Raw genomic sequence first — 15,325 nt, 5'->3', positions numbered from 1 at the left:
TAGGGAGGTGTGCAGTGCACACAGATAGTTCTCCTGATAGTGGGAGGCAGATAAGCACAAGGGACTTAATGGCTGAGCTCAGATCTAGTTGAGGCAGTTTGACCTTTCTGCTGCTAAGCCTGCCTTCAGCTGACATGACAGACTTTGACACAAGCACTCAGGGGAATTTGTGGCCAATAAGTGAGACTTACTTTCCCCACCAAGTAATATTGATTAGCGCAGTGCCTGCAGACACGGCTCGAGGCAGTGGCGGGGTTTCAGGGAGGGAGCAGAAGAGACAGCTGAAACTCAAAGGTAAAATTATTTGTTGACTGAACCAGCTAAGTGTCCTTTCTGTCTCCTACCATAGTGACCTGTGCACTGCTGAAAACCTTGGAAGGAGGGAGAGTCTTTCCAGTCTGGGCAGCGGCACTGGAGCTGGCTGGTGTCCCTGCACAGCCTGGCTCATCTCTATCCCGTGGGTGTCCGTGCAATCCAGTGCCTCCTTCCATCTTCCTGAGCCACTTTGTCCTCTGGCATCCCTGGAAAAGAAACATCCATTAGGAGCAGTAATGGTTTCTTAGAATGTGGGCATTTAGAACTGAAAACAGACCAAGGATGCATCTGAGCACCTGGGAGGGGCTTCTTCCTCTCTTGCCATCCAGGAGAGGCTCTGGTCCAACAATCCATCTGTAAAGGGTGGCACAGGACTGTGCCAGTATGTGACACCAAACCCAGATGTGTGTAGCCTCACTCCGGGAAGCAGTGTGGTGGCATTCCTGTTTGGCTGAGGTCCCCATCCCCTGCAGACCAGTGGTCACTGGTCTCTGTGAACCTGGTGATTCCAAGCTGGCTACAATGTTATAAGTCACTATGGAGCATGGAGTGGTCGGATTTCAGCTTTTTGCTGCCTTGGACATCTTGTTGGTGACATCACGAAGCTGAAACGGTGCTCACGCTGCAGAGAGTGCCTGCCTAGAATCTGATAACACTTAAGTACCAGCAATACTCGCTAGATTCTCTGGGACATGAGGTGGAGATTGCTATTATGCAGTGTTACCTTAAAGTCCTAGTCTAAACACCTCCTGTAATCAACTCCTGGCTTGGTCAGGAATGCAGAATGGGGTTTTTGAAAGCACCAGAATGTCAGGAAAATCCACAAACGCCAGAGGTGAAAATCCACAAACAGCAGAGGTTTATGTCCAAAAAGGAGACAGAGTCCTTCAACTTTATTCGACGAAAGGGAGAGGCCACCGGGGTACACGCCCGCGGGGTTTTCTCTCTCGAGGTTTTGCAGGGCGCAGCCTGCTTTTATCCTAACTCCCGGCCGCATGTTGCTCTCTTCCTTTCCCCATTGGTTGAGGTACTAGGAAGGTACAGCCTTCTCGAACCGCCTAGCACATATTCCCCCCTTGAACTACTATTTTATCCCAAAATTCAGGAATTCAGCCTTGTACAGACCCTTGTTTTTTTCAGGAGGCAAGCTGTCTTGTTCCGGTAAGAACCTGCTGCCCAAAGTCAGTAGACCCATTTCAAAGACGTTAACACCCACACCTTCACTCATCAAATTATTTCTAAGGACATTAGCGAGCATCTTTCCTCTCAAGAATGACCCAGAAGCTTGAGTTACACACAGTCTATGTCAAAGGCACTCTTAAGTTATTTTAAAGCAATGTGTGATATTACATCAACGCCCAGTACAGGAAAACCTACCAAGGATTTTTAATGCTGGGCTAGCTTTTGGAGGATTACAAGGATGCTCTCAGCCAGGATGTTACTGAATCTTTCCACCATCCCCTGCACTTTTCTTTCCTCTGCATTTTTCTGCTTGCTACTGTGTACAGAAAGACAAGGAAAAAGCAGAATTTTTCCACCTGAGGTCTCAGGGCAGGACCAAGAGGTACTTCCTCTGAACAAGCGCCCATCTACTATCCCTCTGGCTAAGGTGTGATCCTCGGGTTTGATCCTGGGGTCATGATAGAAATTCAGGAGCTCCTCAGGAGTTGGGACCAGCAAGTGCTGTCCCAGGCTGCAGGGAAAGGGTGTTTAGAGAGGGATGCGATACAAGAGAAGAGCACTCCCAAAGCTGTAGGGTGAAGCTGGGGTAAACAACTGGGGAAACTCTCGGGAGCCAGCTAAAGGGTGGGGGTCAGCAGTGGGAGTGCTTGATGGGTCCAGTTTTGATGCATCCGTGCCCAATATGGCTTCAGGAAAATGCATCCCACCCCTCAGTAATCCTGCTTCCACAGCGGACCTAATGACCCGCATTAAAACACCCGCAGGTGCGGAGTAAGAGGTGCAGCCGGCGGACAGAGCCGCTTTCCAGAGAAACACCACGAGTCAGCCAGGGTCGGGCTGCCGGCGGGGACCGCTGCCGTGCCCCCGGCCGAGCTGGGGCGGGCAGCTGAAGCCTGGCAGCCCCTCTGCCAGCCAGAGTCAGCCCTGCAGCCTTTCAGGCACAGGGAGAAGTTCGGGGACCGTCGCGGGCTGGGCTGGGTGAAGGCCGGTCCCTGTGGGCGCATCCAGCCCTGGGGGCCGCAGAGCCCCGAAGGCGGAGGAGTCCCGCTCTGCTTGGTGTTGTCCTCTGTGAGATCGTGCTGTGCTGGCGGTTTGCAAAGGCGTCTATTATCGGCACGTTAACAACCTTTCACAACGTTTAATTACTTGGAAAGGTAATCAGTCTTGTGGTAGTTCTTTAAAAAGCATGCCCATTTCACTTGCTCTTGGCAGAGGACTCTGCTTTTTTGTCTTTCATTCTCGCAATAAATATGTTAAAACTGATCCTGCTCCCAAAGGCAATACCTATTTGTAAAACAGAGAAGAAGATTGCTCCCTGGCTTTCTGGGTACCAGTCCTGCAGCCGGGTGCCATGCCACAGATCTCTCCTACCAACACCATAGTGACTTTGTTTGTTTGTTTGTTTGTTTGTTTGTTTTTAATGGATTCTCATTCTAAGGTGCCTGGTTTGACACGCACAACCAGGTACTCAGCGCCAATCTCTCCACTGCCAGAGCTGGCCCCGGTGTTGGCTGCACATAAAATGACAGCCAAGAAGGAGATGTAGGGGCCAGGTCCCCTCTGCTCAGTCACCACTGCCCTTCGGCCGCCAGCAGCAGCGCCGGCACAGGCTGCGACATGCTGCGATGCCCGAGGCTGGGGCTGGGAGGAGGAAGTAGGAAGACCCAGCAGCTGCAGGAAAAAGACAGGCAGAGATCACCCAGGTGGGTGCAAGGGCCACCAGCTGTCTCCAAGGACAGCTAACCATGACATTGTGAGAGTCAGGTGTCCAAGCCCACCACCAGCCACATCTCTGCTGCATCCAGCACCCCAGAGAAGTGTTAGGTTGCTCTCCTTCCATGCAAGGATGCCACCACTCATGACAGGAGGCAACTTATGCATATTGCCTTTGGGCTTGTGACCCTGTGCTGGAAACTGCAGCAGCCAGGGAGGTTTGGTCCTCTCTTCCAGCCCACCAGCTGGTGGTTGCATCCTCCTGAAGCAGCCAGCATGGGACCACTGCAGAGGCACCGTCAGATTCCCCATGGCTGCCCCTTGCCAGCCTGGTGCAGTCCTGGGACCAAGGAACCAGCTGGACAGTGGATCTGCCTTGGCACAAACACCTTGTGGGACTTCTGTGGAGGGCACATGCATGCACACACACGCATGTGCACATCTGCATGCACACCTGCCTGAACATATGCATGCACATGTGCCCACCTGTGAGCCCACAGCGTGTGTGAGAACCTGCTCAGTCCATGCCAGGGGTCAGTCCTGGGGAGAAGCACAGCACATCAGGCTCCGGCTCCCACCAGCCATGGTCACTGCTTGCAGGAGTGCAAAGTATTACACTAGATTGATTAAACATGTCCTTTTCCACCAGTGAACTCTGTCCTGTCAGCCAACATTTTCCACTTCAGACATGGGGGTACCCTCTTTTGGGGAGAAAAGCAGCAAATGGTATCAGAAAGAAACATTATTCAGGAGGGTAGCAAAAGCCTCTAGTATATTCTTCCTTTTTCCTTAAGGACAAACTTGTCTAAGGACTGAACAAAAACCTCACGGGAGCTTTTTAAAAAGCCTCACAGCCTGCAAGTACCCCTCTGTGGAGGCATTGGTGAAAGCCTGATCCCAGTCTTGCAGCCCATCCATGCTGGTGTTTTTCTAATATTCTTGGAAGTCTTGACAGGTTTGTTTTCTATTTTTTTTTCTCTTATAAAAAGTGCAGCTTTTAACAGCCCTGGGGCAGAAGGCTCTTGCTTGCTAAATCACAAGGTTTGCCACACTGAAATGTAGGGACGTGCCCGCAAACGGGAACTGGCTGTCTTAGCTTTTGTTCTTGACTGTTTGCCAGAATCCTTAAAACAACAGGAGGAGGTTCAGCCACCTAAACATCCCTGCACTTGCTGGCTCAGGGAGCCTGTAAACACAGGCATTAGCATATCAGACACATAGATGTGTTTGCCAGCAGAGCAGGCAGTCCCACTGCCGGTGGCTGAGTGGCTGTGGGTCAAGAAGTAGCAGGAACATCTGGCAGTGCCAATGGTGTGTCCCTCTTGGCATATCCTTGCAGTGCTTGGTGATTACAGACAGGAGGAGAGAAGTGTCAGGGAACACCATTGAGTGCTGTAATGTTAGAAATATGGTTATCCTAGATTTTAGAGCCAGGTAAAAGATGATCCCCATGATGCTCCACCAGAGACATGCTGACAAGAATTGGATTTGTATCAGTGTAATGAATGGTCACATTTTTCCCCTGCCAGCTTGTTTGAAGAACAGTGATGAGAAGGGACAGCAATGGACTAAAACTCGTAGATCAGAAGAGATAAGTAGCAAAATGTACCCTTAAAGAACCAAAAAGCAACCTCTAGTGCAGCCAGTGGTGGTAAATGCTTCCTCAGCAAAGACCTAACCCATGCCATTCCAGAGCTGTGTATTCTTACTTGGACAGCACACCTCAGTCCTCAGCTGCAGACATACCAAGACTTCTATTTCAGTAACAGAACTTGGAGAGAGACCAGGTGCACACCTCAGACCTTGCCTGCAGTCATTATGGTAATGTTTATTTAGACTGGTGGGGGTGGAGATGACCTAGCAAAGGGTTGAGAAGCCCTCCTAAGGTACATCCCTCAGCTGGGCTTGCAGCAGCCACCTTCCTGACATTTGAACCTGGGAGGTCTGGGGCAGCACTGCATCTGCCTCCAGGCTCAACCCTAACTCAAGATCTCAACTCAAGATCTTCCAACTCCATTCTGCTGGCTCTAGTTTCTTTATTCTGTGTCCCAGCCAGGTAACTTTAGAGGGATTTAGGATTTCAACAAACTGCACTGTTCACCTCAAATTCTGCAGAGCACAAACTCTACAGAAAGAGTCCTCCAGTCTTCACCTGCAGCCCTCAGCACCAGCATTCCCTCAGACTCTCCTCTTTAAGTCCCTGCACACCTGTGAATACTGATGAGCTCAGGAGCTCCAAATTGTCCTTTGCCTGAGATTTGCACCCTTCCAAGGTCTCTTGTGGTTAACTAAATGGGATGCAGCTCAACTCACACAGCACCTAGATTTTTCCTGTGCTCTCCTTGACCATTTGCTCCGGAATTTTCACCCCTTGGCTCAGCCAGCTGGGAGGTAGCACCCTCACTCCTGGTTCTGCCTCAACCCCATCACTTGGATGAAAGCTAATGAGCTGAGCATGTGCAGGTGTGTGCCCATCTCTGAGCCACTTCCTTGAGTTTGCAGGTCCCACGAGGTGGGTGAACCAAACCTCCTTCCCTCACAACGTAACGGCATTAAGTTATAAAGTTCATCGTCAGTAAGTAAGCCAATCCCACCCACGATTTCTTTCCATGTAATTATGGTTCACGGATATACCAGGAAAAAAGGAGAGCCCCTGCCGGAGATGCTGACGTCTTTTTCCTTTCAGGTTCAATGGCTGCTTTATTGCGGTCGGGTTTTCTTTCTCCCTGCCACCCGGTCTTTCTCTGACTGGAACTGTTCCCCTCCAAAAACATGGTGACTTTTGCTGAAAAGCAATTCTGCCACTTCTGTAGTGAGGCAGCGCTCATAAATGGCACAGTGGTAGTTACGGGATGTGTGGTTTACCTCAAGACGTCACATCTCCTCCCCCTGGAGACATCAGAAGGGTTATTGCTCAAATTCAGCTTCGATTCTATAAAGGAAAAAGGCCCTGTGACTTTCACTACTACTTTTAATGTTCTAAGAAACCTGCACATTCCCTTCCCCAGGCTGCTTCAAAGGGCAAAGAGCTGGGGCACAAGATGCTGCCTTTTGGTAAACATATGCATTTGAAGTGCTGTCTAAAATCCCATGAGTCAAACTGCAGTATTTCCCACCCAGGGAAAGGAACGATTGATTTTGTTTGGGGATTTTTCCCAGGTGAAGGCTGGTCAGAAAGAAGGGCTTTGAATACCAGATTTGCACTTTATGTTCTTAAATACTTTTGGAGAGCAACAGGAATGAAATATCTGATGTGCCTTTTAGTGCCTCTTTCTGTGCTCAGCTGGAAGATGTCCCTGAGGACACATTGCTGGGGACACACATGGCCTGTGCAGGAAAAGAAGGCACCATGCTCTGCCATGGCATACACCAGCCCAGCAAAAGCTGTGTGGCAGGAAAGCTGTGAACCAAGAGGCAGGCAGGCTTGGTCGTGCCGGACGCAGGCGGCGCAAGGCTGCGTTAGTGCACACTGAAGGAGCAGAGAAAGGAAACCAGCAACCAGCCTAGAGAAAGAATGATGCAGAAGGTAAACAACTGCCATCACCTGTGCAAACACAGCCACTGTCATCCCCTTTACGCAGGCAGTGGGGAATGGGACAGTGCCATCCAGCCAGGCTGCCGGCGCTGCTGCGAAGGGTGCTAATACTGACATGGAGATGAACTGTGAATCAGGGAGCCCAGCTGCTGCCACCCACCCTGGATTTCATCCTCTCCGTGGTTGTCCTGGCAAGGACATCTCTTTTCTCACAAGTCATCCCAAGCTTTCAATAACTTTCTCCCTCTGCAGGCCCTCGTTGAGCTGAACTAGTACAAGCACAATGCTGTGACTCGTCCGGGCTTGAGGTTTTGCCCGTACAGCAGCTGATGTGCTTTCCATGAGCTGTCTCAGCCTTGTGTGAGCCACAGCGAGTGGGGTCTGTAGGCACCACTCCCGAGTGCTGCCCACCTGAAGCTGTGATGATGTGGGAAAGGGCAAAGGCTGCAAAAGGAAACTATGTCGTGGCCTTTTGCTCATCTCAGCTTTGAGAGTACAACTGTGGTGTCTGACCAAAACCATGACTAAGTTCCCCTCTGATAAAATAATTTCTGATTTCCCATGTGGTGCTCAAGAATGGGATCCCCAAGGGAGGCATAGAGTTCCCTTATCTTTTATACAGAGACCCAGTGTCATGCCTGATGAATGCAGGGTTTACTCATGGGTGCCTCCTTCATGTGTGCCTTACCACGCTGGGACCTGCCCAGGAAATGCAGCTGGTTTCCTGCTGGCAGCTGGGCAGCACCTCCTTCACTGAAGAGCTCAGCTTGTCCCCCTGCCTGTCACTCCAGCACCAGCCTCTTGGGTTTCTCTGGGAAGGTTCTCACCTGTGGATAAAAGTACTTGTCTAGGGGATGAGCTGTGCCCCTCAAGCATGAAGGAAAAGTGACCCAGCCTAGGTCCAGCAGCAGGAACTTGACACCAACCTTCCCATCATCTGGGATGTGGGATACACACCAGGGAGAGGAAAATGGTTACAACACAACCAGGTGGAAGATGCATCGTGCATGTGTGCATTACAAGGACATTATCTCCTAAGCAGCATGAATAGTGAAGGAGTTCTTTCAACAAAGCTGCCCCAGTGAGGAAAGGCCAGGGACAGGCACCTTCAAACCCAGCACCCTGTCTCTGCTGAGGCTGGCAGGTTCCTGGCATGAGCTAATTAACTCTTTAATTGCTGAGGAAGCTCAGAGGACCTTAATTTGACAGTCACCATAAAAGCATTTTGTCTGTCAACAGACTCTTTCATCCAAGGATCTCAAAGTGCTTTACAAGTATTAATTAAACTCACCAAAGTAAGTATGAATAATTATTGTCATTGAACAGTGTGGAGAACTGAGGCCAGACTTGCCCAAGAGCAACTGTCAGGACTCAGGGACAGGCGCGGAAGGAGGAACTCTCAGCTGCAGTTGTCAGACTGCAAACCCTCCTGCAGAGAACAGCCTCAGACTGCACACTGGCTGAGCCTGCTGGACTCTGCTCAAGGGTGTCCTCCCCTAGGAGATCACATTTGAAGAACAAGGGAGAAAAAAAATGTTATTTTCATTTTGGAGTACAATGCAATCTATATCACAGCAAAAAATTTAGGCAAAAATGACATGAAAGTATAAATTCACCGTATCAGTGTGAAGGTCTTCTAAGTAACAGAAAAGGAATGCTGATTCATTTGTCCTGTATCCTGTAGCAGTACCTTCTGCTGTTTTATGTGAGATTAGTAGTTTCTGAAAGTAATGCATAATAAATCACATGTTGAGGAATTAGGGACAGAATTTAAACACTATTTAAAACCTCAAATGATCAAACCTTCATTTATAAAAATATGCTTATTATTTCCCCTTCCTGTTATGAATCTCAGTGCTTGGAACACTTTCCTTTTGCTATGCCTCCAACCATCCGGTATCAAGTAGTCTCAGATCAGAGTTGCTTTGGTAGAAAGTTCAGGTATATTTTTAAAGTGATAAAGATTCACTGTCATCATCTAGTCTGAACCCTTGCACAGCCCAACCCAGAGGAATTTAGCTGTTTACCTTGTAGATAGCCCAACTACTTACATGATGTTATTTGGTGAATTTTCATGGATGTACCTGTAACTGCTGAAAATTTCTCATGTTTCCCCACCTTCCAAACCCTGCTCCATGTTGCATGAAGAGGCTCCAGTACTGGGCTTCTTGTTTGCAATTTCCTTACCTACAGGAATGTTGTGGGAATTAATATACAAATATTGTGAGATTTGAAGATATCAGAGCAACAGGGAGGGGAGTCATAAATATACCTCACGCAGATAATAGTGGCTATAAATTCTATTGCCTTAATATGGCTTGGCACCAGCACCTGCAGAACTCCTTGCTGTGCTTGCACCTCTCTCCATGGCAGCTTCACTGTTTATTACTGATATAATAACAGCACTGTGACGTCTTCTGGACAGTTCTGGATAAAAACAGCCTTTTCACTTTGAAATAAGCACTTTACACAGCAGTGGCAGTTAAACTGAAGAATATCTGTACAAGGTGTGCGATGGTGGTAAACTGATGATTTGTCTTACACCGGCACAACTTTCCCATGCAATTGTCTTTTGGACAGCTAATTGACCTCTGAGTTCAAACAGAGATACCACAGCTGAGGCTCTGTGCCATGAACACTGCCCAGAGTGAAGAAACAGAGTGGGTGACTCTTCTTCATCACAGAGGATCTTCATCTTGGCTGTGCTGGAGGTGATGGGATTGTGTCCCCCCGTGAAGCAAAGCCAGGGGTGGTCTCCCAGAAGGGAAGCCGATGTGGGCGTGCTGCACGTGCGGAGGAAACACCCTTGGCACGGCGGTGGCACTGTACAGCCTCTGCTCCAGGCTTGCAGTCGGAGGAGCCCTTCCTCTTCCTCCCCATGCAGAGGGCCCTCTGCCCTGTGGCTCTGCTAACCCAGGTCCCCTGCCCAGGCCTCCCTGCCTGTCCAGCATGCAGATGGTGATGGGCCCACAGGAGCCTCCACACCCACAGCACTCGAGGGCATGTTCCATTGCTGCTGAATCCCTGGGCAGCTTCAGATAAAATGGCCAGGCAGAATGGTGGCACAGTTATTGACCACTTAATTAGGAAGGGAGAGCCTCTTCTTTACTTCTAGAAGCCTCATCACCCGAGCCATTGCAAACTGAGCTCGATCGCGTGTTTCAGATCGGTGTTGCCTGTTTCCAATTACATCTGAGCGCATTTCTGCAGAGAAGAGCCAAGGTCTTGATTTATAGGCTTTTGGGCAAGAGAATGCAGTGTTTTTCATTATCTTTATCTTTAAATCTGCTCTTGTTACTTGTTGCTTACAACAAATTTGCAGAGTCTAATGCAAAGGTCTTTTGTTAAGGTTTCCTATACTCAGATGCTAAAATCCTTCATTAAAGCCCAGGCTAATTGCTTCTGCATCAGATAGACAGGCCCATCCATTTCTCCTTGCTCACTGTGCCCTTGGGAAGGGAACACGTGTTTTGGGATACATTCCCCCAGAGGTGGGAGAGCTGGAGACACACCTGGGGTTGAGCCTGTGCAGCTCACCGGTGCTGCCCTCCCAGCAGCCCAAGCCCTCGCAGGCGCTGTGGACGGTGGGAGAGGCAGCCAGCCTGTTCCTGCACCACTCGCTCTGCACCAGACATTCCTCTGGCTGGATTTTCTGCTGCATTGGCTTCCCACATATTTATCCTGACATCACATGGGCTGGGGCCCTTCCCGCCTCTGCCCAGCAGGAGTTTGCTAATAAAAAAAAAAAAAAATCACTTTTAGAAAACGATGTCTTCTGTGGAAGGAAAAGGCTCAAATGCAGCAGGAAAGGAATTTTATGAGCTTTGCTTCAATACTCGTTGTGCAACAACCTTATGGGATTTCATTATTTATGATTTTATCTAACTACAGTCTATGCCTAATAGCTCGGAGGTGCTGTTGATTAATTTTTTCCAGGTCTTTGATGTACCGGCAATAACTTGTCCATGTTGTCCATGTGTAAGGTGGAAATTGCCATGCCACAGTCAAGGTATCACGAAGTGGCCAAAGCCAGAATAACTGCCTGTATCCACAGTAGGACCAAGGTTTCCCCCAGCCATGCTCTCCCTGCTGGAATTGGCTGCTGGAGCTGTAATGAGTCAACTCACTAAAACAGGAAAAAAAGAACACACCCGAAAAATGCTGCTTTTTTTTTTTTAAGTATTTTTTAAAAATTCTTTTTCTGGTTTTGTGAGTTGAACTAACTCCATATGACTAGGTATGCACTAGAGCCGGCAGGACGATGAAGGGAGTGATCAGGCAGGAAGGAGTGTCAGGAGGAAGAGGAGGGAGAAGGGCAAGTGGGGGCAGGCTGTAAGATCATCTTTTGATACCACACCCTACGTATGGACACTGTCAGTCTAATTCCTACCGCACTGGTTCCATCCTTGATGTTGTAATCTGTTTCTGTGAATCTTTTCAATTAGGTAGTGATTTATTGGTTAGTGGGGTGGGTTTGGACATCCTCCAGCAACAGACAAGAAATCTCTTACCATGCTGAGCTCTGTCTATTGCCTGCAATGCAAAAGCACATAGCTTTTTCTCCAGGAAATGATTATTTTTCAAAATGATTATAAGATTATATGACTAGACTATCGTGTGTGATGTAAACCTCTCTGTTTCCAAAAGCTTTGGTGTAGTTACACCACTTAAAAAAGGATTTGCTTCAAAATTTTTAGCTGTCCCAGCACATTAGTTGCTGGTTAACTGGAGGTCTTCCTGAAAAGAGTGCATTTATCAGCATAAATGGACCTGTTTCTTTCCTTACATAGAGGTTTACACTCTACCCAAGTTAAAGTGTTTGCCAGTTCAAAATTTATTATTTCTTGTCATCACTTCTCTTATAGTCATAACCTTTCTGGTGTTAGTCCAATTCTGTGGATTTGTCAATCACCACCACAAAGAAATCCAGAGCCAAAATAAACCTGGCACCACTTTATTTCTGTATTACAAATGTACTGGCACAAACCTTGTCCACAGAATCTCCTATTTCAGCAAAGTGCTTGAGATCCCATTGACTTCAATTAGTAAGTTAAGCAAGTGCTTAAATGCTGTATTTTAACTGGGGCCTGAAGACCATACCTTGGCCAACTGGATTTGTTGTATTTTTTTTTTTTCTAGATGCTTTTAGAAAAATTTTCACATTTCAGTACAGTCAAAACATCAAAAATTTGGATGAGGTTAAGCAGAGCTGAAAGTTGATACTATGTTGTCTTCTGGCATAGTTCATTTACGAACTGCAGTCAGTTAAGCATTAATGATTCAAGAAAAGTGAATGAAAAAATGAGATGCCTTCAAAGTTATGGGCTCAAAATTTGTAGGGGGAAAAAAAAGAGGTCTTGCTCAGCAAAATGACACAAGGAAGGGAATTTCTGATGTATCAGAAAAACATGGACCACTCTGAATAGGCTTTACTTCACGGTAGCTGATGGTGTCTGGCAATTCTACACTACACACTACTCCTGTTCCCTGCATGCAATTACATATCAGTGTAATGCATGGTTATTACAAAATAACCACAACATGCTAGGAAGAACATTTCATGCTTCTCAGTTGGACAAGGCTCATCTGGTCTTAATTTTTTTTTTAAGGAACATCTTCTATTTTAAGATTTTCTTCATTTAGCCAATGGAATCTATGTTAATTTGACCTCTATTAAATCAAATTTTTTCCATTATTCTCTCTGATGATCAAAGAGCTTTGGGGCAGTTTCCTGAGAGGCCAGAATACCTTGCTGCTGGAGCAGGCCGGCTGAGCAGCAGAATGCAAGTTCTTCCCCACCTTGCTCCTGTTTGGAGGGAGACTTCCAGTGTGGCCACTTTCCCTCAGCCTCAGACCCACGTGCTTCCCTCGCCCAAACCTGTTTCTCGCAGGCATGCTTGTGCTGCCCACCAAGAGGTTTTGTAGGAGGTGGAGCTATTGAGCACTGTCCTTTTCCCACTGGGTTTGGGCACCTTGCTTGGAGCTGAAGGGACATCCTTAGGGGCTCTGCCTGCATGGTGGCTCCTCTCAGCCACGTGAGAGTCATGGTGGCAGCTTCTTCTTTTCTTCCTTGTTTTTGACAAGACTGGTAAGGACTGCTGCCTGCTGCAGGGTCCATTCCTGCAGGTGACTGGGAGGTGGATGCTGAGCACAACTGGCATCAGTTGGAGCTTCCCAAGGGGCAGGTGAAGAAGCATCCTGGCCCTGGGTGATGCCAGCCAAGGTGGGTGATGCCTGCATGGTTGACAGCGAGCTCCAGGGAAAACCCTGCCTATTCCCAACCAGTGCCAAGAGCCTTCCAGCTCTTAGCAATAGTGTAAAGGACTGAAATCTCACACCTGGTGACTCAGGGCATGGCTTTGCTGGAGATGGAGCGGAGTGAAGAGCCCTGAGTGTCTCAGGGAGGGCACTACCTTCAGCCTTGTGCCATTCCTACTCTGCCCTCCTGGGCCTGTGGCACTGGGCTGCAGGACAGGATGTGCCAGCTCGGGCTCCACAGGCCAGGTGGCTGCAGAGACAGAGCAAGGGCAGCAGAAGCCTCTGCACTGCCCTTCTCAGCACGTCTGCTCCCAGGCAATGCCAGCGGGATGTGGCAGAAGAGACTCAGGCTGAGGATGGAGCCATTTCCCACTCTCACAGTGAGACTGGACATGGCTTCCCCCTGCCCCAGACAGGGTGGGAGCAGCGCTGCTGGCTGCAGCACAGCTGGGCCTGGCTCCTGTCCCTGCCATGGAGCACCCTGGACGAATCACATCCTTGCTTTCTGCCTCAGTCCCTTGTTTGTAAAATGGACACAAATACTTCACAAGGGTGTTGTGAAACCTAATTAATTAATTAATACCTGTACTGCACTTTGATGTCCTCACATGAAAAGTCCTATATAACTACAAAGCATTTTTAATGTTATAAAGCAAGAACTTCTTGCTGTCTTGCCTTGGCAAAGAGGCTGATTAGATGTTATCAGTTCTGCTACTCACATACACAGAAACTGCTGCAGAGGGGTTTGGATCCTGGTTTGTCTTTAAAGAGTCACATAGTAAAATGATGGGAAGAGTTAATTTGGCAGTCTGTTCCCTGTGACTTCAGGGAGTGGCCAGAACTGGCTTTATATTTTCTGTCAACAAAATAAGCTAAATAGCCCTAGAAGAAAAAAAAAAACAAAAACCAAACCAAAACAAAAAAACCCTAAACCCTCACATATCTGTGCATACAGGTGTGTCCTGATCACATGTTCACACCTGCAGTAACTGGACCAAAAGGCTTTCTAGCCCAAGCCTGAGAAAAAAGCTATACTAAGGAAGACCTAATCCTGCATTAAACAATTGCATACCGCCCACGTTTCATAGAAGGCAACTGGCTCCTAAGTCAGAGTCCTTTTGGGCCAAATCTCATTGCCTGTTTCTGATGTTAAGACAGTCCCCTTTGCAGTTTTACTACTTAAGTGATGAAGACTCAACCTGAGCAGTTGGGACTGAGGAGCTAATTCTGCTTTCATCATGAAATGCGTGGTACTGGGATGCCAGAAGGCACCATTGCAGGGCCTGTGCTTTAATCTGCACTCAGTTGATAACCAATGATAAGAAGCTGCACAGTATGGTCCTTCCTTGAGAGAGCTCAGTTATGTCTGTGTGCAGTAGAGGGATGAAAGTGCAGCTTTAAATGCTAAAATTCCCAACAGACCTGTCCTGCACTGCATTTAAAGATGCACTAATAAGTTAATGACAAATACAAGCGCCTTGACTCCTGCAATTTAGAAAACTGGAGCCAAAGGAGTCTTAATAATCCTGTTTTTCTTTCCCAATTAACACTGTTTACTTTCTGCATTTCCTTGACCTTGAAGAGCAATCCTGCACAATTCCACGTACTCCACCTTCAGCCCTTCCAGCACAAACACAATACCCAGCAGTGCCGATCCAGGCCCACAGCAGCACAGTGCCAGTAAGCCTCTGCTCCCTCCCTCTCTGGCTGCCAGCACCCATTTTCTGTCCCTTCTCTGAAACCTAAAACTTGGCTGTACACCTGCACGTTGTCATTTGCTAAGATGAACAGGTAAATACTCACACAAATACAAAGGGCTTGGGCTCCTTCACTGTCATTTCCAGAGGCTGCCTCAAAGCTTGGGGATGCTCACAGCTGCCTGCAAGCAATAAGCAATTGCTCACAGGCACTTTCTTGTCTTTTTTTTTTTTTTTTTTTTTTTTTAATTTTTAATTTTTAAAAAATATTATTTTAATGACAACTTCTCCCTGTGCTCATCTGGACAGCATTTGGAAGACAGAGGGATTCTGTGCATGCCACTGCATCTGGCAGTACTGTGCCTGAGCTGGGTGCTCTCAGCCTGTCCTGCCCAGTGGAGTGAGAAGGGAGGAAACCAAAGTCCAGATCAGGTTCGAACAGCTGGAGGCAGGAATATGCACAATGGGAGGAAACTGGGTACATCGCCTTTGCAAAAACAAATAAACAACACTTCGAGAAATTAAAAAAAAAAAAAAAAAAGCTCCTCCCAACCAGCTTGGACAAAATCCTTTCCTTCCCCCAGCAACAGAGGGACACAGAGGCTGAAGTGTTTTCACACTGAAA

The sequence above is a fragment of the Vidua macroura genome, chromosome 3 (assembly GCF_024509145.1).
Source record: "Vidua macroura isolate BioBank_ID:100142 chromosome 3, ASM2450914v1, whole genome shotgun sequence".
NCBI classification, from domain to species: Eukaryota; Metazoa; Chordata; class Aves; order Passeriformes; family Viduidae; genus Vidua; species Vidua macroura.
The sequence above is the reverse complement of the archived record's forward strand: the minus strand, read 5'-3'. Positions refer to the sequence as shown.